Source organism: Eutrema salsugineum, unplaced genomic scaffold, assembly GCF_000478725.1.
Source record: "Eutrema salsugineum unplaced genomic scaffold, Eutsalg1_0 scaffold_9, whole genome shotgun sequence".
NCBI lineage: Eukaryota > Viridiplantae > Streptophyta > Magnoliopsida > Brassicales > Brassicaceae > Eutrema > Eutrema salsugineum.
In genome coordinates, this window is record NW_006256342.1 from 9,072,850 (window position 1) to 9,093,720 (window position 20,871).

Here is a 20,871-nt window from a genome sequence, read left to right on the forward strand (position 1 = left end):
CAATTTAGGGTTTAGTTTTTCTTCATTTAAATTTTCGAAAATAAAACAAATAATTATGTAAAAATATAATTTTATTAAAAATAATTCTACATAAATTTTAATAGAACAATTCTTGGGTTCACCCCTAGGGGTGAATTCATTCATTCACCCCCTCTCATTTTAACCAATGAGAATCTACCATATAATAAAACTAATTAAGGTAATTTACTAAAATATATTTTTACATAATTATTTGTTTTATTTTTAAAAATTTAAATGAAGAAAAACTAAACCCTAAATTGGAAATAGTGAACCCAAACATAATATTAAATTTTATTTATATTTATTTTTAATATATATATATATAATTATTTGTTTTATTTTCAGAATTTTAAACCCTAATCCCTAAATTATAATCTTTAAATCCTAAATTTTAATTTTTATATTCTAAATCATAATCTATAAACCTTAAGAAAATTAAAATTAAAATTAAACCCTAAATTCTAATCTTTATATATATTATTTATTTATTTATAAAATATTTGATTGAGTATTTAATCTTATAATTTTTATTTTGTATTTTTATTTTAAAATAATATTACATAGCAGATTCTAATTGGCTAAAATGAGAGGAGTGAATGAATAAATTCACCCCTAGGGATGAACCCAATAATTTTCCATTTTAATATTATGTTTGGGTTCATTATTTCCAAATTAGGATTTAGTTGTTTTTCATTAAAAAAATATTTAAAATGTATTATTTTAGTAAATTACTTTAACTAGTTTTATTATATGGAAGATTCTCATTGGTTAAAATGAAAGGGGTGAATGAATGAATTCACCCCTAGGAGTGAACCCAAGAATTATTCTAATTAGTTTTATTATATGGCAGATTCTCATTGGTTAAAATGAGAGGGGGTCAATGAATGAATTCACCCGTAAGGGTGAACTCAAGAATTGTTCCACATTCTTTTATCCCCCACTCGTCATCGTTGGTCCAAAATTCAAAGAAAAGCTTGTTCGAAGTCACATCTTCTTCTTCAAATTCAAAGATGTACATCAATATTGATTTCATAATATAACATCGTGCTTTCACCACGAAGGCAAATGCCTCTCGTTCAACTCCACTTTTAGGGAAGCTCTGTTATCTCGGTAACTTCACGAGTCGATCTCTGAATGAGGAGATCTCGGGCTTCTTTATTCAGTTTGAAGCAGTTATCGAACTCTAGACGAGCATCTAAATTACGAAAGGAGAAATCTAGTTTCTCTAGAGACTCACAATCTTGTGCCTCTAGCTGTTGTAAGGAATCCGGAAGTTGTGGGAGCGACACAAGCTCTTTGCATCCCCTGAGTATAAGATGACTTAGACGAGACAATCCCATGACCGATTCAGGCACTTCTTCTATTGCAGTTCCTCTGAGACCGAGATCGCTGACGTTTGTGGAGATCTCAGGAAAACTTTTTAACGACGAGCAGCCGCTAAGATCAAGTTTATCAAGCGATTTTAAGTTGATGTTGATGGGAAGAACCTTCAGTTTGGAGCATCCTTCAAAACTCAAGAAGCTTAGTTTGTGAAGGTTTCCAATAAAGGTCGGGACTTCCACAAGACTTGAGCATATATAGAAACTCAAACTTGTGAGATGAGTGGCATTCTCAATAAATGAAGGGATTTGCGCCAAACTAAAGCATCCTTCCATACACAAACGATCTCTATGGTCATTTAATAAGATATTCCCAACAGAGGAAGGCAGCTCCATTAGACTTGCACAATAATCGAGATTTAAACTTTGGAGATTAGTTGCATTTCCAATAGTGTAAGGGAGCTCCACCAGACTTGAGCATCCACTGAGATCATTTTTTGGAGATTAGTTGTATACCCAATAGAGGAAGGAAGCTTCACCAGACTTGAGCATTCACTAAGATTCAATTTTTGGAGATTAGTTGCATTCCCAATTGAAGAAGGAAGTTCCACCAGACTTAAACAAAATCCGAGTTTCAATTTTTGGAGATTAGTTGCATTCCCAATAGATGAAGGGAGTTTCACCAGACTTGAGCAGTTACTGAGATTCAATTTTTGGAGATTAGTAGCATTTCCAATAGAGGAAGGGAGCTCCACCAAACTTGAACAATAACTGAGATTCAAATTTTGGAGATTAGTTGCATTCCCAATAGAGGGAGGGAGCTCCACCAGACTTGAGCATTCATAGAGATCTAAATCTCAGAGATTAGTTACATTCCCAATAGAGTAAGGTAGCTTTACCAGACTTGAGCAGTTTCTGAGATCTAATTTTTGCAGATTAGTTGCATTCCCAATAGAAGAAGGGAGCTCCATCAAAGCTGAACAATATCTGAGTTTTAATTTTTGGAGATTAGTTGCATTTATAGAGGAATGAAGCTCCATCAGACTTGAGCATTCACTGAGATTCAATTTTTGGAGATTAGTGGCAGTTGAGAGATTAGGGAGCTCTTTCAAGTTTTTCGAACAACGCAAATCCATCCACTTGAGAGCTCTAAGCTGCTGTACAGACAAGAACAAGAACACATCATACACTTAGCACTATAAAACATAAAAAAAAGGTTGTGGCAATATCACATTTCCATGCTATCTATATTAGTATTTAAGAAGTGAATTCGTCTGTGGTTTAACGCACAACTTTTTGTGTCGTTTTGTTTAATGAAATTCTGATGATCTGATTGGTCAGGTGATGTTATGTTTTGATTGGTTGGTGTTAATTAATTATTATTATTTTTCTGTCGTTTTGGTAGAATGTGTTAAATTACACTTATGCCATTAATGAAAATACTCTATTCTGATTGGTCAGTTAATTATTCTGCAATTAAAAAGAAAATCTGATTAAAAAGAAATATTCCATAATTAATACAGTAGAGTCTACAGAAAATATATGACATAATACTATTTTTTTGTCAACAATAAAAATATATATTTAACTGTTGATTAGTTAACAAAAAAAAAACACAAACTACAATGGTTAGTGACCTGAATTCTTATCTCATAGGTAGCAAGTTCTAGACTAATTTAATTGTGTTTTTTTTCTTCTAAATTTCTCTCTTTCTAAATCAATTTTTTTAACCAATCGTGGATCAGATCAAGAAAAAAGTGAGCACAAGCCCATGTTTGTGATAATTATAAAGAAATAGTTGATCACATCAATAATGAACAAATAAATAAGGAAACACATAAACCCATAATCATTTTCTATATAAATAAATATTTTCTCCCTCCGCTTATATTCATTCACTATTTTTTTTTTACGTTTTGTTCTAGGGTTTTGGCGATTGGTTACTCTACGTGGAAATACAGAAACATTATACATACCTTCCAATATATCATTTACACTGAATGAGATGGTAGCTGTGTTGATTAGGTGCTTTGTCCGTTCAGCGAAAGCTCATGGGTTCGAGTCATGGAATAGATTTTTTTTTTAATTTTTAAATTTTTGTTACAATTCAATGTTTGGAAATAATTTTTATTTGCTAAATATTTTGCAAACGGAAATATGTCATAATTTCCTTTGTTATTATCTAGAATGGAATCTTTACATTTTTATAGTTAATAACTATAAAATTCATGGGAAGATAATATCGTATATAGAACAAGAATTACCGTTTAGTATTTTTCATAAAAAATAAACCCTAGGTTGTTTACACGTATAAATATGAGTGTTTTAAATATTTTGCAAACGGAAATATGTCATAATTTCTTTTGTTATTATCTAGAATGGAATCTTTACATTTTTTATTGTTAATAACTACAAAATTCATGGGAAGATAATATCGTATATAGAACAAGAATTACCTTTTAGTATTTTTCATAAAAAATAAACCCTAGGTTGTTTACACGTATAAATATGAGTGTTTTAAAACAATCGTCTCATAATTTACAGTTTAGTTTCTCTGTTAGAGTTATGTGTTTATTTTGCTAGGGTTTTTATAATAGCATTAACTTTTTAGATCTCTTTAGAAAAGATTCATCATGTTTGTCTATTTGCATGCAAACCTAACCATGTATTCGTCTAAGTACAACTTTGATCATCCATCGAAAGTCATGATTACTTGGGAAGTTTCGTCTACTGCTTCGGCTATATATCTAGCTCTCCTCAAATTAATAATAACATCTATGCTCTCTACGTTTTTAATGATTCTAAATTTTGTTTCGTCCATAGGTTTTGATAACCAGGCTTATGCTCGCAAGTTAAGATCTATGTTGAATTCATATCGCCAGGATATGGATCAAAAAGAGATATCTGATTATCTTTACATAACTCCATACGTTTTCGTCGATATCACAAAAAAGGTTGTTGTGCCTTTTTAGGTTATTCATGCAAGTTATAATACTTATTAGTAATTATTTTGTATTTTTAGGTTGTCCATGCAAGTTACTTATGGATCTTGCTATCGACGAGTGGACCTTGCGGACATATAATCCTGTAATCGAAGGTTTGTAGTACTGTATATTAATCTTACAATTTTGTACCTTTCGTAGTGTTGTATCTTAATCTTACAATTTCGTATCTTTACTATATGTTAATCTACGAACATATTTATTTTTTATATAGATCTTGATTCTGCGTATTATATATCTATTCTTGATCAGAAGTTTTTGATCAAATGAAGTATTTCTGCTCTTCCTGTAATATAATTATGTATATTAAATTTTTTATATGTGTTTATGTTTGTTCTGATGTTCGTTTTGTGTATTTAGGTTCTGATCATGTTAATTCGAGCGATCATGCTCACAAGACCTTTCTTTGGAATTTTGCGAGGAAGGCTTGGATTATAAATAAAGAATCTAATGGTTTCAATGGTTCGTTTTTTGCTTTGAACACCATTTTTTCCTTTTTTAAAAATATTTATTTTTAAATTCTAACTACATTGTTTTTCATATGTTTATCTATGCAGAAGATAATGAGTCTGATGATACCGAGGTGCTATCTGGCCGTGGTACTGATGGTGATTATGGTTTTGAGGATTACATGGGGTTTGATGCCGAGTCGCACGATGATACCGATGATATGGACCAAACAGATGAATACGATTCTGAAGATGATTTATTGACGACGGTGAGTTTTGTGAAGGATCTGATGGTTCAAGTGATAACTCGGAAGGTGTTAATGGTGATGATGAAGATGAAGATGATGACGATGCTGATTCGACTGATGATGATGAGGATGATGATATATCATGGTTTTTATGGTTTTTAACCATGGTATAAGTCTTATTTATAGAGTCTTTTTAGTGTCTTTCGAGTCTTTTGGAGTCTTTACAGGTCATAGGTACGTTTGGAGCTTAACTGGAGACTTTGGAGCACTTTAGAGCTTAATCAGGATCAAATTCGTCAAGTATGGATTTTGTGCTTTAGTGACGCTCGACACCATGGAGAGTGACGTGCGACACTTGTTGTAGAAATAAGGAAAACGTGATTTTGTTTCCTATTTGAAGAAGGAGTTGGGCCCAAACGTTTTCAAGGAAGCCCAAAACGTGTCTTAGAGATATATATAGGGTTTTTATTCCCTTTTTACGATTACGTTAGATTTTCTTAGAGAGAGTTTTTGTTTTTGAGAATTTTTGGGGAGACAAGTCTGAAACTCTGTTCCGGAGAGAGAAGATTTCGAACCCCTGTTTATTAATCTATTTACTGCTTACTGCAAGCTATTCAATCATGTTTATTGCTTCAATCTCCATGTCTGAGTAGTTTGCTTGTTAGGTTTAGGGTTCTCATAAAGGATTTCATTGGATGTTAGATTGATTGGTTAGTTAGGGTTCATAATCTATTTAGTTCTTCACCATAGGTTGTTCTTAAAGCTAATTCTGGATTGGCCACCTAGAACTTAGATCTTAGGTTGCTTAATTGACACGGAAGTGTAATTGAATAACTGGAAAGAACCTAGGGTGAGCAAAGTAGCTATTCGCAAAGGAATTTGGTTTAGATACTTTGTGAACATATCGAACTTGAGCATTAAAGCTGGTTTAAATCTTTAGGGTTTGCAAAGGAATTTGGAATTCTAGGATTTTAACTTAGATAATTCTCACAACGGAAGTTGGTTAATTATAATTTTGTGATTCGAGTTCAAGAACCGTGCTTAAACCTGAACCCTGATTAATCGATTGTTCTGCATGCATTGATTTCCTGAGAAACGCCCTAGACCTAATCTCCACCCATCTGAACTTTACAAACGTTTTTACTGCATTCGTTTATCTTTATTTGCATTGCTATTTGCTTCTCATTAATCTGCTTAGCGTAATTCAATTTCTAATAGGTTTATTGAGTGAATCTCTCGTCTCTGTGGTTCGACCCCTACATACTACAACTGCACATCTGTGCTCTTGCAGAGTAGCTTAGGGATTAAACTTTGAGCAGATCAAGTTTTGGCGCCGTTGCCGGGGACTTGATTTCGCCATTAAACCTAGTTTTTGAGTTTCGACTAAGTTTTTCGACTTGGTGTCGAGCGATACCACTTGTGGTGTCGCGCGACACCTTCTTTTCTTTAACCTAATTTACTTATTTTCGTTTTCTCTCTTTGTTTTTGGTGTTTCAAGTTTATGCATACTCGTGGAACCAGGAGCAACAAGGACATCCCGCTAGTGAATTTGAGCAACGAACAGCTAGCTGAGTTAGAGCGAACGAAGCGGAAAGCAAGAGATCCGGCAATGATGGAAAACGCCAATGGACTTGTTCGTGATGATGATGGAACCTGGAGAGACCGAGAGGGTCATCTGTGCAATGCGAGAGGCCAAAGGATTGATGGAGATGGTAACATCATTCCACCAGCTCCTTTACCAGTGGATGTTGTTGACCAGAATCCACCACCTGCACCGCGTGGGAATGCTGCGATCGTTCCACAATAGAGGAACGCTCCAGAGGATCGGAATGCGAGGGAACCTGCACCTGCAGTTGGACATGGACGAACACTTGGAGACTACAACAGGCCTGAGCAGTTCTATGCAAATCGCTCTGCGATTCGCGCTCCTGCGTTTCAAAGAAACGATTTTGAGCTGAAGCCTGTGTACTACACTCTTGTGGGTCAGCACCCATTCCATGGCCACTCTCATGAGCACCCTATGGATCACATCGAGAGGTTTGAGGATTTGGTCACCAGCATCAAATACAATGGAGTGTCCAATGATTTCCTCCTCTGCAAGCTGTTTCCTTACTCTCTCGCTGGAGAAGCAGCTAACTGGTTGAAGCAGTTGGAGCCAGGATCACTCACCACTTGGGAAGAGACCAGGAACGCCTTCCTGCACAACTTCTTCGACGATGCTAGGTCTGAGGAGTTGAGGACTAAGATCTCGACTTTCTCTCAGGACCCTACTGAATCGTTCAAGGCTTCTTGGGTGCGATTCAAATCGTACCAGCGAGACTGCCCTCACCATGGCTTCAGCGATGTGCAGTTGCTGGGTATCTTCTTCAGAGGCATCGACTGGAGGTATCAGATGGCGCTTGATGCAGCAAGCAATGGCAACTTCAACACTCGATACCCAGAAGAAGCTGTTGAGCTCATCGAAAACTTGGCATCCAGCAACAGCACCAAGAATGCTGATCTTGAGCGAAAGAAGCAAGCTGGGAACATGGATAGATCGCAGATCGCTGAGGTGAAAGCTAAACTTGATTCTGTGCACAGCCTTTTAGTGGGTAAGAAATCTGTCAGATTCGCACAGGAGGTGGAGAGTTTCGAACCTGAGGGTGCAGCTGAGGAAGAGGATGTCAACTTTGTCAGTGGATCAGGATTTCAGGGTCAGAGGTTTGGTAATCAGCAAGGTAACAGAAGCTACAGTGGAAATTACAGTGGAAACAATCAGAGGAATACCTTCAACAGTAATCAGAACTTCTCTGGTTACACGCCTAAGCCTCAGTACCAGAAACCTTTTTCGAGCAACAGTTTTTCTAGAAGCTACATCACTCCTTCATCTCAACCTCAAAATCCTGACAATGAGATGAAGTCTATGCTGGAACAGATTCTGGAAGGTCAGCAGAAGCTCACCGTGGACTTTAATGGGAAGATGGATGCTCTTTACCTTGATCTGAATGAAAAAATCGAAGTTCTGAACACCCATGTCAAGCAGCTCGATACACAGGTAGCCCAAACTGCAGGTTCTGTTAAAAGGCAAGAGGGTTTTCTTCCTGGGAAGACTGACACCAATCCAAGGCATCACTGCAGTGCTATCACGTTGAGGAGTGGTAAAAATCTGAGTTCTGAGCCCACGAAGACGTGTCCTGCACCTGAAGTCGTGGACTTAGAAGATTCTGAAGAAATTCCTAAGATTGCAGAGCCGGTGACGAGCGACACCACCACTAGTGTCACGCATCACCAACTGCAGAGCGAAGCTGTTGATGCTCCGAATCCGAAATCTGCAGAGGAGAAAGTCTACAAACCTAAAGTTCCTTACCCAAGGAGCCCTAGGAAGTCCAAGCAAGAGCTTGATGATGCACGATGCAAAGCTCTGATGGAAAAGCTTGTGATTGAGATACCTTTGGTTGATGCTGTAAAAATCACTCCTGTTATCAGACGTTATGTGAAGCGAATGGTAACCAATAATCTCAGCCATGAACAAGGGGTGATGATGATATCTGAGCAAGTCAGTGCAGTGATTCAGAACCGAATTCCAGAGAAGTTGTCGGATCCAGGAAGCTTTGTCTTGGATTGCTCTATCTTCACAAAGAGATTCAAGAGATCGTTGTGTGATCTGGGTTCAAGTGTCAACCTCATGCCCTATTCGGTAGCTGTCAATCTCGGCATGACTGATTTCAAGCCAACAAGGATCTCCCTCATCCTAGCTGATCGTTCGACAAGGATACCTGAAGGGGTGCTAGAGGATGTTCCAATCAAGGTTGGAGACTGCATGATACCAACTGACTTTGTGGTTTTGGAGTATGGAGAGGAGCCTAAGGATCCTCTTATCCTTGGGAGACCTTTTCTAGCTACAGCAGGTGCTATTATCGATGTCAGGAAAGGCAGGATTACTCTGAATGTTGGAGATCTGGTGATGAACTTTGACATGGACAAGCTGATGAAGAAGCCCACCATCGATGGTCAGACCTTCTATGTCGATACTCTCACAGAGTTTGCTGAGGAGTTTCTCCATGAGATGCTGCCTACAGACCCACTTGAGAGAGCTCTGACCACGTTTGCCTCTGAGGCCGAACACTTGGACGAAATTTCAGCATCTTACTCAAAGATGTTGGACTCCAGCGAGCATGTGATGCAGCTGGCATCGCAGGTGGAACAGCTTGAGACTCCTGCGAAGGTGAAGCAGTTATCCGACTGGAGTGAGGAGAAAGCTCCTAAGATTGAGTTCAAACAACTCCCTGCAGGACTAAGGTACGCATTCCTGGGCTCTAATTCTACTTATCCAGTCATTATCGATTCTTCTTTGAACAATGCTGAGGTTACCTTACTACTGAGCAAGCTGTGCAAGCATCGCAAAGCTTTTGGCTATTCTCTTGATGATATTTCAGGTATCTCACCAGAATTGTGCATGCACCGAATCCACCTAGAGGATGAGTCGAAGTCGTCGATTGAGCACCAGCGCAGGCTGAACCCTAACCTGAAAGACGTCGTCAAAAAGGAGATCATGAAGCTACTGGAAGCTGGAATCATCTATCCAATTTCAGATAGTGCCTGGGTGAGTCCTGTGCACGTGGTTCCTAAGAAAGGAGGGGTTACTGTTGTGAAGAATGACAAGGATGAGTTGATTCCGACGCGCACAGTGACTGGGCACAGGATGTGCATCGATTACAGGAAGCTGAATGCAGCGACCAGGAAAGATCACTTTCCATTGCCCTTTATTGATCAGATGCTGGAGAGACTTGCAAGCCATCCCTACTACTGCTTCCTCGATGGGTACTCAGGATTTTTCCAGATCCCTATCCACCCAGACGATCAGGAGAAGACCACCTTTACATGCCCATACGGCACTTTCGCATATCGCAGGATGCCCTTTGGACTCTGTAATGCTCCTGCGACATTTCAGAGATGCATGATGTCCATCTTCACTGACATGATTGAGGATTTCATGGAGGTCTTTATGGATGATTTCTCAGTCTACGGATCATCTTTTAAGGACTGTCTGGATAATCTCTGCAAGGTTCTGGCTCGCTGTGAAGAGAAACACTTGGTCCTTAACTGGGAAAAGTGTCACTTTATGGTCAGAGATGGGATTGTGCTTGGACACAAGGTTTCTGCAGCTGGTATCGAAGTGGACCGTGCGAAGATCGATGTCATGACGAGCTTGCCACCACCCGATTCTGCGAAATCGGTTAGAAGTTTTCTGGGTCATGCAGGGTTCTATCGTCGCTTCATCAAGGATTTCAGCAAGATTGCACGTCCTCTTACTGCTCTGCTCTGCAAAGATGCTAAGTTTGAGTTTACAGATGAGTGCCTTGCTGCGTTCGAACAGATCAAGCATGCCCTGATAAGCGCCCCTATTGTGCAGCCTCCTGACTGGAATTTGCCTTTTGAGGTGATGTGTGATGCTAGTGATTTTGCTGTTGGTGCTGTTCTAGGACAGAAGAAGGATAAAAAGCTTCATGCCATCTACTATGCCAGTCGAACTCTGGATGATGCTCAAAGGAATTATGCTACTACTGAGAAAGAGCTGTTGGCTGTGGTCTTTGCTTTTGAGAAATTTCGACCATACCTTGTGGGTTCGAAAGTGATTGTGCACACGGACCATTCTGCACTCAAATACTTGATGCAGAAGAAGGATGCGAAGCCTAGGTTGCTGCGATGGGTGCTACTCCTTCAGGAATTCGATATTGAGGTCAAGGACAAGAAGGGGGTTGAGAATGGTGTGGCAGATCATCTCTCACGCATCAGGGTTGAAGACGACGTACCCATAGATGATTTCCTGCCAGAAGAGAATGTGTATTATGTGGAAACCAAGTCCCAGAGCAGTTTTGACGAAGAATTGCAGGTTTTTCGAGTTGGAGGAACGTTAGTGACGAGCGACACCACCACTAGTGTCGCGCGTCACCTTTCTCAGGCGAACACAGAGACCTCCCAAATTCGAAACAGACTTCCTGAGACCAGTTCAGCTGCTGTATCCGCTACCCAACACCCTTGGTATGCTGATATTGCCAATTATCTCGCTGCAGAGGCTGAGCCTGAGAACTTTAAGGGCTATGCAAAGAAGAAGTTCCTGAGAGAGCTGCGAAGATACTACTGGGATGAGCCATATCTGTACAAGCACTGTTCTGATGGGATTTACAGAAGATGCATTGCAGAGTCAGAAGTTCCAGAAGTGTTGTTTCATTGTCATGGATCCGAATATGCTGGACACTTTGCAACATTCAAAACAGTGTCTAAGGTTCTTCAAGCAGGCTTCTGGTGGCCCACCATGTTTCGCGACGCACATGCATTCATCTCGCAGTGCGATGCTTGTCAGAGGAGAGGAAAGATCAGCAAAAGACATGAGATGCCACAGAATTTCATCCTTGAGGTTGAGGTATTCGACTGCTGGGGTATCGATTTTATGGGTCCTTTTCCCTCTTCTTATGGGAACAAGTACATCCTGGTTGCTGTTGATTATGTCTCAAAGTGGGTCGAAGCCATTGCCAGTCCCACCAACGACTCTTCAGTGGTCCTTAAGATGTTCAAGACCATCATCTTTCCTCGATTTGGAGTGCCTCGAATTGTTATAAGTGATGGTGGTACTCACTTTATTAACAAGATTTTCGAAAAACTCCTAAGGAAGCATGGAGTTCATCATCGAGTTGCCACTCCTTATCACCCTCAGACGAGTGGACAGGTCGAAGTCTCGAATCGACAGATCAAAGAGATTATGGAGAAGACAGTGGGCAAAACTCGAAAGGATTGGGCTGCGAAGTTGGACGATGCACTCTGGGCGTACAGGACAGCGTTCAAAACACCTCTAGGCACCACACCTTTCCACCTGCTCTATGGAAAGCCCTGTCACCTTCCAGTGGAGATCGAACACAAAGCAGCCTGGGCGATAAAGCTGATGAATTTCGACATCAAGTCTGCTGCAGAGAGGAGACTGATACAACTGAATGAGTTGGACGAAATCAGGTACCATGCCTATGAGAATTCGAAGTTGTACAAAGAGAGGACCAAGGCATATCATGATTCAAAAATCCTCTCTAGGCAATTCGAACCGAATGATCAGGTACTTCTGTATAATTCTCGTTTGCAATTGTTTCCTGGTAAACTTCGTTCTCGATGGTCAGGTCCTTTCATAGTCAAAGAGGTTCGCCCCTATGGTGCTATCGCCCTCCTCACACCAGATGGTAGCAGGGAGTTCACAGACAATGGACAAAGGGTGAAGCACTACTGGGCCAAAGCTGAGATTTCGGATGGACATATCGTGCCTCTGGATGGTGCACCTCCTGCTTGAATCGCCATCAAGTCAAGCTAATGACTTTAAACAAGCGCTTAGTGGAAGGCAATCCACTGGTGAGTCTGTAAATAAGTCTTTTGTTTCAGTGATTTTCGTTTTTCTTTTCGTGTTTTAGGTGAAGCAGAGGCTGGTGTCGAGCGACACTACCTTCGGTGTCGCTTGTCACTTGTTTTCTCTATATATATAAAAAAAAAAAAAAAAATTAGGAAATCAGGAAACCGGAGTCAAACCAGAAATTCGGATTGGTCTGCTGCAATTCGGTACGAGGAAAACAAGTGTCGCACGATACCATCATCAGTGTCGCGCGTCACCATCATTGCAGCCAGGTAAGTTATCTGTTTTTCCTGTGTTTCTCTTTTTCTTTTCTTTTGTCACCAACTTCGGATTTGATTACACTGGGGACAGTGTTATTCAAGTCTGGGGGAGGTAGTTGCTGACATTGTGTTTGTTTTTCTTAAGAGTCAGTTGTGTCAAAACCTGTTGGAGATCATGATGCTTTTCCTGGAATTATTGTGCTGACCTTTCACCTAAGTGACCACTGCTGCAGATTCAGTCTAGATCCGACTAATGACAAATCCAAAGGCTGACCAGTTGACTAGAGGCGTCCATGTTTCCAACAGAATCCACTAACCTGAGCTAAGTACTGAACTTCACTTTTAACTCGCTGATGTGACTAATGCCTTAGAGCTTGATTCCTCGTTCATACTTGATCAATGAAAGCCTGTGTGAAATTTAATGTTGGTATTTCTCTCCCTTGTAACGAGCTAAGAAGAAGAAAAACAAAGAAAAAGGCGAAAAGATTGAGATGATTTTCGCTTAGGAGTGAAGGGCTAGGAATGTTTCCAATGATCCCATTATTTCACTTCTAAGTTGGAATGATCACACAAAGGAAGGAAGTGAGGGGTAGGAATGTTTCCCATGACCCCACTATTCGCTGAAAACCTTTGATACAAGGTAAGGGGACAACTCGGGGACTTGGTGGCAAACACCATCAGTACTCGCAGCTTTATCCTTATCGAGTATGCCCCATAAGAAAAAGAGAAGAAAAGAGATGATGAGTGTGCGAAAAGAATAAGTCTGGGGGAGAGAAAAGTACCAAAGTGTGTATGACTGATTTGCTTGAGTATAGTACGGGAAAGAATCTAGAAAGTTCTTGGCATCTGAATCATCAGTGAGATCCAGCGATGAAGGTTTATGGACAATGTTGTGGAATTTTGGACTTAATCTGGAACGCTGAGAATGTCTACGGAGAAGTACATGGTGGTTCGATTTGGAATGATGAAGCAGTAGTTGAGTTGCAGGTGATCAGTCAAAAGCGATGTTCCAATGAAAGGTTGAGTCTCTGTGTTTTCAAACTTCTTTCTCTTGTTTGGTGTTATGTTTGCTTGAGGGCAAGCAAATGTTAAGTCTGGGGGAGTTGATATATCATGGTTTTTATGGTTTTTAACCATGGTATAAGTCTTATTTATAGAGTCTTTTTAGTGTCTTTCGAGTCTTTTGGAGTCTTTACAGGTCATAGGTACGTTTGGAGCTTAACTGGAGACTTTGGAGCACTTTGGAGCTTAATCAGGATCAAATTTGTCAAGTATGGATTTTGTGCTTTAGTGACGCTCGACACCATGGAGAGTGACGTGCGACACTTGTTGTAGAAATAAGGAAAACGTGATTTTGTTTCCTATTTGAAGAAGGAGTTGGGCCCAAACGTTTTCAAGGAAGCCCAAAACGTGTCTTAGAGATATATATAGGGTTTTTATTCCCTTTTTACGATTACGTTAGATTTTCTTAGAGAGAGTTTTTGTTTTTGAGAATTTTTGGGGAGACAAGTCTGAAACTCTGTTCCGGAGAGAGAAGATTTCGAACCCCTGTTTATTAATCTATTTACTGCTTACTGCAAGCTATTCAATCATGTTTATTGCTTCAATCTCCATGTCTGAGTAGTTTGCTTGTTAGGTTTAGGGTTCTCATAAAGGATTTCATTGGATGTTAGATTGATTGGTTAGTTAGGGTTCATAATCTATTTAGTTCTTCACCATAGGTTGTTCTTAAAGCTAATTCTGGATTGGCCACCTAGAACTTAGATCTTAGGTTGCTTAATTGACACAGAAGTGTAATTGAATAACTGGAAAGAACCTAGGGTGAGCAAAGTAGCTATTCGCAAAGGAATTTGGTTTAGATACTTTGTGAACATATCGAACTTGAGCATTAAAGCTGGTTTAAATCTTTAGGGTTTGCAAAGGAATTTGGAATTCTAGGATTTTAACTTAGATAATTCTCACAACGGAAGTTGGTTAATTATAATTTTGTGATTCGAGTTCAAGAACCGTGCTTAAACCTGAACCCTGATTAATCGATTGTTCTGCATGCATTGATTTCCTGAGAAACGCCCTAGACCTAATCTCCACCCATCTGAACTTTACAAACGTTTTTACTGCATTCGTTTATCTTTATTTGCATTGCTATTTGCTTCTCATTAATCTGCTTAGCGTAATTCAATTTCTAATAGGTTTATTGAGCGAATCTCTCGTCTCTGTGGTTCGACCCCTACATACTACAACTGCACATCTGTGCTCTTGCAGAGTAGCTTAGGGATTAAACTTTGAGCAGATCAGATGATGATGAAGATGTTATGTTGGATGATGAGACTGAGAGTGACGATGATAGTGAGGATCACCAGAACGTCGAACCGAATGATATACTCATCGAAAAGAATATTAGTATATCGGGACACCAGAATTTGGTGTGTACTTATACAGTTTCTCTTGGTTCAATGTGTTTTGGAGGGTGTGTGTCCCGTTGGAGACCTTCCAAAGATGGTTATACTATCTTTGTTAAGGTTTTACAGATGGGTGCATATGCTAATTTTGAAACGTTCTTCCCTGGAGCTCATATTATCGGATGAATAAGTATTTATTATATTATGAGAAAAAATATTATAAAACTGTGTTGATGTCTAATTGACTGTTTTATTCACAGAGTGTTAAAATTCAGGCCACTGTTAGAGATGGTGAGATCGATGTCGCAGCGTCTCGCATAGATGTTGGTAGTTGGATTATTATCAGTCGTTTTTCTGTTATTGAGTGAGAGGATAATTGTAGACTGATTTCTCATAGATACAAAATATTGTTCCTACCATCAACTATCATTGATAAGACTTCATGTGTAGTGAAAACGCTTATTTTGACTTCGTTGATTTTCAAAGGATATTGGATCGTGCCTATAATGATGACTATTTAGTTGGTGTGTTTATTTTCGGTTTAGATATTGAATTTCGTTATTATTATGTTGCTGATGTTAATATGGTTTAGTTTTTATTGTTTATGAAGATTTGATAGGTCGGATCTTAAATGTAAGTCGATCTGGGACGTGGTGTGGTTTACTCTCTGGAGAGCATCATGTTCCTTCCTATGGGTCTATGTAAGGATGTATATGATTCCGAAAAATGAGGTGCATATTCAACTGTAATATTCTGTCTGAGGGATAAACGGTACTGTCTGCTGAGTGTTTTAAAACTGTATATTATCGTTTTATTTGTTCTGTCTAGCTGATTATGTGTGACGTGTTTTAATTTAGTGGTGTTAATTTGAGTTGTGAATTATCCGGTGAGATGGCTAAAAGCTTTTATGCATCTTGGAGACGCTGTGATCAGGATGGGACGACTTCATCATCAATTCGATTTAAGATAATAGATGATGAGTATCATGATGATGATGGTGTGTCCCGTTTTATCATTGATTCACCGATTGCTGAAATTTTAACCTTGCGCAATAGGTAAGTATGTTTCTCTGTGTTGTCTAAATTGATTTATGAAGAAAAAAAACAATATTTAGATCTGTCTAAATTGCGTAACAGTAATTTGCCAACCTTATGTATATCTGTTTTCTGTTATTAAAATTTCAGGATTAGGGAGAGATTAGATGGACTGGATACAGATGTTGTCTAATGGATTAGACCGAGTATAAGGATTCAAAATTGATAATCCAGATGCATTATTAGTTTTGTTAGACACATTTTTTGGTATTTACAAGTCTGTTTTGCAATAATTAATAAATAATAATTTATTCTAATTTCAGTTTAAATTACTAATCCTTCTTCCCAACCATTTCTTTTACTTTTTCAAAACATTATCCCCATGGCTACATATAACTTTGTTGATGAGTTACATGCATTGAGACGAGGTTGGAAAATCCGTGTCAAAGTTTTGAAAAGATGGAATAAACATGATCGACAAAGCTTACCAGGATTGAATTTCATTTTAGTCGACGAAAATGTAAGTATTATCTAATATGAATATATAATTGTTTTGTCTTTTCAAAATTCATTGTATCTAGGGTTGCAAAATTAATGCTTCATGTGGTAACCTCGCCTTTCCATATTTTTACCGTGTTGGGACTGAAGGACTGTGGTTTGAATTGTATAAATTCGGCTTGACATCATTTGAATGGAAAAATGAGGGAAGGACAACGAGACACAATTATCAGATCGTTCTCACTACTGAGACAGAAGTTTCAAGCCTACGACCATTGACAATGGATCCCTTTATGAAATTTGTCCTTTTTGGTGAGATATACAGAGTTCCTTACGCTCAGTTGTATCATGTTGGTAAGATTAACTTATAATATTATTTTTAGTGTTTTCATCTATAAATTTGTACATATATAGACAACTATATATGAAGTTCATTTATGATAAAATTTTCTCTCATAATTGATTTGTAGATCTCATTAGTGTGATGGAAAATGTTAGCAACATTGAAACAGAAAATAACCTTGATGGAGAGATTGTTCAGAAAATAACTTTTACCATCAAAGATCTCGAGTAAGTTATATTTTCTCTCACGATCACTATGTCTTGGTAACAAAGTTTGTAACTTAAATTGTTTAAATCAAAGGGATGTGAAGTTGAAATGTATCGCATACGGAGAATTTACCGCTGATATCAAAGAAAGAACCAAAAGATTCACTGGTCCTTTTGCGGTTTCTGTTTTAACCGATTGGAGTGTAAATAAAAAAGAAGATATGGATAATCAAGCATATGTCATTATTATTTTCATTTTGTCCCATATATGTTTTATACTGCATGTATATTTCTTATTAATCATTTTATGCGTGTAGATGAAATAACTATCCATTCACATGAAGCAATTGGTTTTTCCTGTTTTCTCTTTGATCCTAACACTGATGATGCCCTGATTTTTAAGAGAAAGTAAGTAATCTGAAAATGATAATTGGAGAATTTTGTATATACAACAACCTTACAATATGTATATGTCTCTTACACTTCCAGGATTCGGGAGAGGTGGAGCACATTTTAGATAAATCGGAACAAGGATAAAAAGACACTCCTAAACCAGATATATATAATAATACTTAATGGAATAGTGTTCTCTTAATTTCTTTGTATAAGTATTTATATAACTTAAAACTTGCGTGTTGGATTTTATTATTTATTTTGATATTTTTTTATTATATTTTCATCTACAATTTAATTATTTATTATTATTATTTTTAATTATATTTGGTAGTCGTTTATTATAATATTACTTAATAAGTACATACGATTTTAAATAATCTAATATATGATTGATATTAATCGATTTAAAATAATAGTAATAGATATTTAGTATTTTTATGATTTATGTTTATACAATATTTTAGTCTTAATTAATTGAAAATAAAAATGTGATGGTTATATTACAAAAATTTTTAAAATCAAATTATAATAAGATTTGTATGCTGATTGTACAGATACCTAGTTAGTATATAATCAAATAAAAGAAACAGTGTGGCAAGATCAATAATATTTGAAACAAATTGAAAAGCGATATTAAATAAAGATCACTTAAATGAACTTGAAAAACGATATTGCATATATATATATATATATATCACTTACTTTAATTCCATCCCACAGCTTCTCAAGCTTGCTGTAAGGCATGTTTAATTCCACGAGGAAGTTCAGGTTGATATTGGGAGGCAAACATGCCATCGGATAATACACCCAGCATAGTAATCGAAGGTTTGGAGAGAGATAGCTTAAACCATGTGATAGATGCCACGTCGTCTCGTGACCACTTAACTTTAAGAATTGGAGATTAGACATTTTTTCAAAAGCTCTCTCACTTTTTAGTTCGTCTTGAAAATTAAAACCATAATTTATGCCAATAACACTTCTACTACCCTGGAAAAATAAAAGAGCCAAGAAAAATAGGTAGAGATAGTTAGTTATCAAATAAACCAAATTTTGTAATAAGCAATGCAATGAAACACTAAAGGCAAAACTTACTGCTTCATCGTCCATCAATACGTCACAAATCTCTCCATTATCGACCAAAAACTGGCGCTGCCCTGGATCATGAATAGACTTTTCACGGACAATATCTCTACCCAGTTTTTCTAGCAGGCTATGCATTTTAATATAAATCTTATTACTCCTAGGTTTCTCATATTCCATATATATGAGAGATTTCTCAGCTAAAACGTCAAGCCTTTGCCTCACATCCGGAAATGTCTTTTTAAGATGCTCTACTACTTCCTCAATCTTTCCATGGTTGAAAAAGCAGGCTATATGACAAAAAAGAAATTTATCATCTTCACATGAAGCATCATAACTGAACTGTAAAATGCTTTCAATTTTTCCGTCAAGACTTCTCCATAATATTGGTATTGCCCTTTCCCACTCCTCCTTGTACATTCCTCGAAAGTGGGAGCCCATAACCTGAAGCCCTAGAGGAAGATTACCGGCCAGTTGTGTAACTTTCCAAGCAAGATCAGCAAAACCATCTTCAGGGTACTTCTGACCAAAAGCATACATGCAGAACATTTGAAAAGCCTCATCATTTGTTGGATAATCCACTTTGTAAATATCTTTGATCCTATGTTGCTTCAAAACTCTTAGATCTTCTGTTGTGATGATAATCCGACTTCCACGACCAAACCAACTAGTTTTTTCCGCCAAGGCAACTAGTTGGGCTAACCGATCCACATCATCAAGAACAAGAAGTACTTTCTTGTGCGACTCCTAGATGAGAAATAACGATATCTTTGTGGTTGAGCATCTGTGACAACATTTGGCTCTGTAGTTGCAGTTGTGCACTGTCTTCATCGAGACAAGGTCTTGGATAGTCCCCTTTGATATTCACCATGAGTGCTCTCAATTGGAACTTGTCAGAGTGTTGTATAAATAGACTTCTGGCGATTGTGCTTTTACCAATCCCAGGAGGACCCCAAATCCCAATCATCCTCACTTCTCCTAAATCTAGGCGTAAGAAAGGTTCCATCTTTTTCATATGATCTTCCATCCCAATTAAACGCTTATAATCATTTGATGGTGCAGCAACATTCAACAGATTCGAAATATCAGTAGCTATCTTATCGATCATGGTTGCTTCATTAGGCCTGAAAAAGAGGGAGATATATGTATTTATACATCTTGTTAAGAAAGTTTATTTAAAAACTCACATAACACATTTCAAAAGTTTTGACTTTCTCTTGGCTGTTATTTAGATGCTACAAAGATGATTACAGTTTAAAACTTCTTATCTCTGTTTTTCTTTTTACAGTTTTATAATATGTTCAGAAAGATTAAGAGAAAGTGGAAATGAAGAGACGAACCAGTTTCTTGAATGGTAACCGGCGATTGTTGCCACGCTTTCCAAAGCTTGTCTCCATTTCCCAATAACCTCATTTGTTTTACCTTCACAAGTTTTCTTGAAGGCTTTCCCGAAATCTCGAATCTGCTTCTTTACATCAGTTGGATCCACTTTGTAGAAAATGGGTTTTACTGTTTGAACCAAATCCTCCTTACATTTCATAATCTCCACCAACTCGTTAAGACACCACGAGGAAGAAGCGTAGTTTTCCGAGAGCAAGACAATTGCAATTTTTGATCCTTGGATCGCTGTTTCGAGCTTAGGGCCGATAAATTGTCCTCTCTCTATCTTGTCATCAACGAATGAGTTGATTCCTTTGCTTCTGAACTCCTTCATAATGTGACTGAGAAAGGATCTACGCAGTACGCACATCTGCTCCGTGAAAGCTTGGAAAGACATCGTGTAAATAATTACGAGGCAAAGTCTGGGCCTCATCATTTGTCGCTGGCCCAATGTCTGGTTGATCTGTAGAACCAGAGTTCTCAATATGGGGAGATGGAAGAGATGAAGAAGAAGTAGCGATTCTTTTGTGTTCTTGCACTTTGAACTTTCCATAAACCATATAAAACATTTTAGTACCCAAAAGCGTGAAGATTGCAGCAGCAACACTCACAAGGAAAAGTTTGAAATCCATCACTAGCTAGTACGATGGTAGAGAGAAGGTTATAACAAAAGCTTTTAAGAGAGATAAAGAATTTACGAAGAGACTTTTTTTATCTAATGACTGAAAACGTTGAAACCATTGACTGAGAGAGAAAGAGAGAAATTAAGCGTGTTGGAAAATAGGACTGTGAAGCACAACCCTCTAGGTTCTAGCTATCAAAATTCCTCAAATTAGCCTTTAAGGTTAATGTATTGACAAACTTAGA

General features: G+C 37.9%; 1 non-coding gene and 1 pseudogene across 1 annotated transcript; both read right to left on the minus strand.

Moving 5' to 3' along the window:
• Nucleotides 1–1,109: 1,109 nt before the first annotated feature.
• On the minus strand, nt 1,110–20,636 carry LOC18009234 (annotated as a pseudogene).
• Nucleotides 7,270–7,376, minus strand: LOC112087164. Its single transcript, XR_002899930.1, has one exon. It is a non-coding gene; the product is annotated as a small nucleolar RNA R71 (small nucleolar RNA).
• Nucleotides 20,637–20,871: the final 235 nt, after the last annotated feature.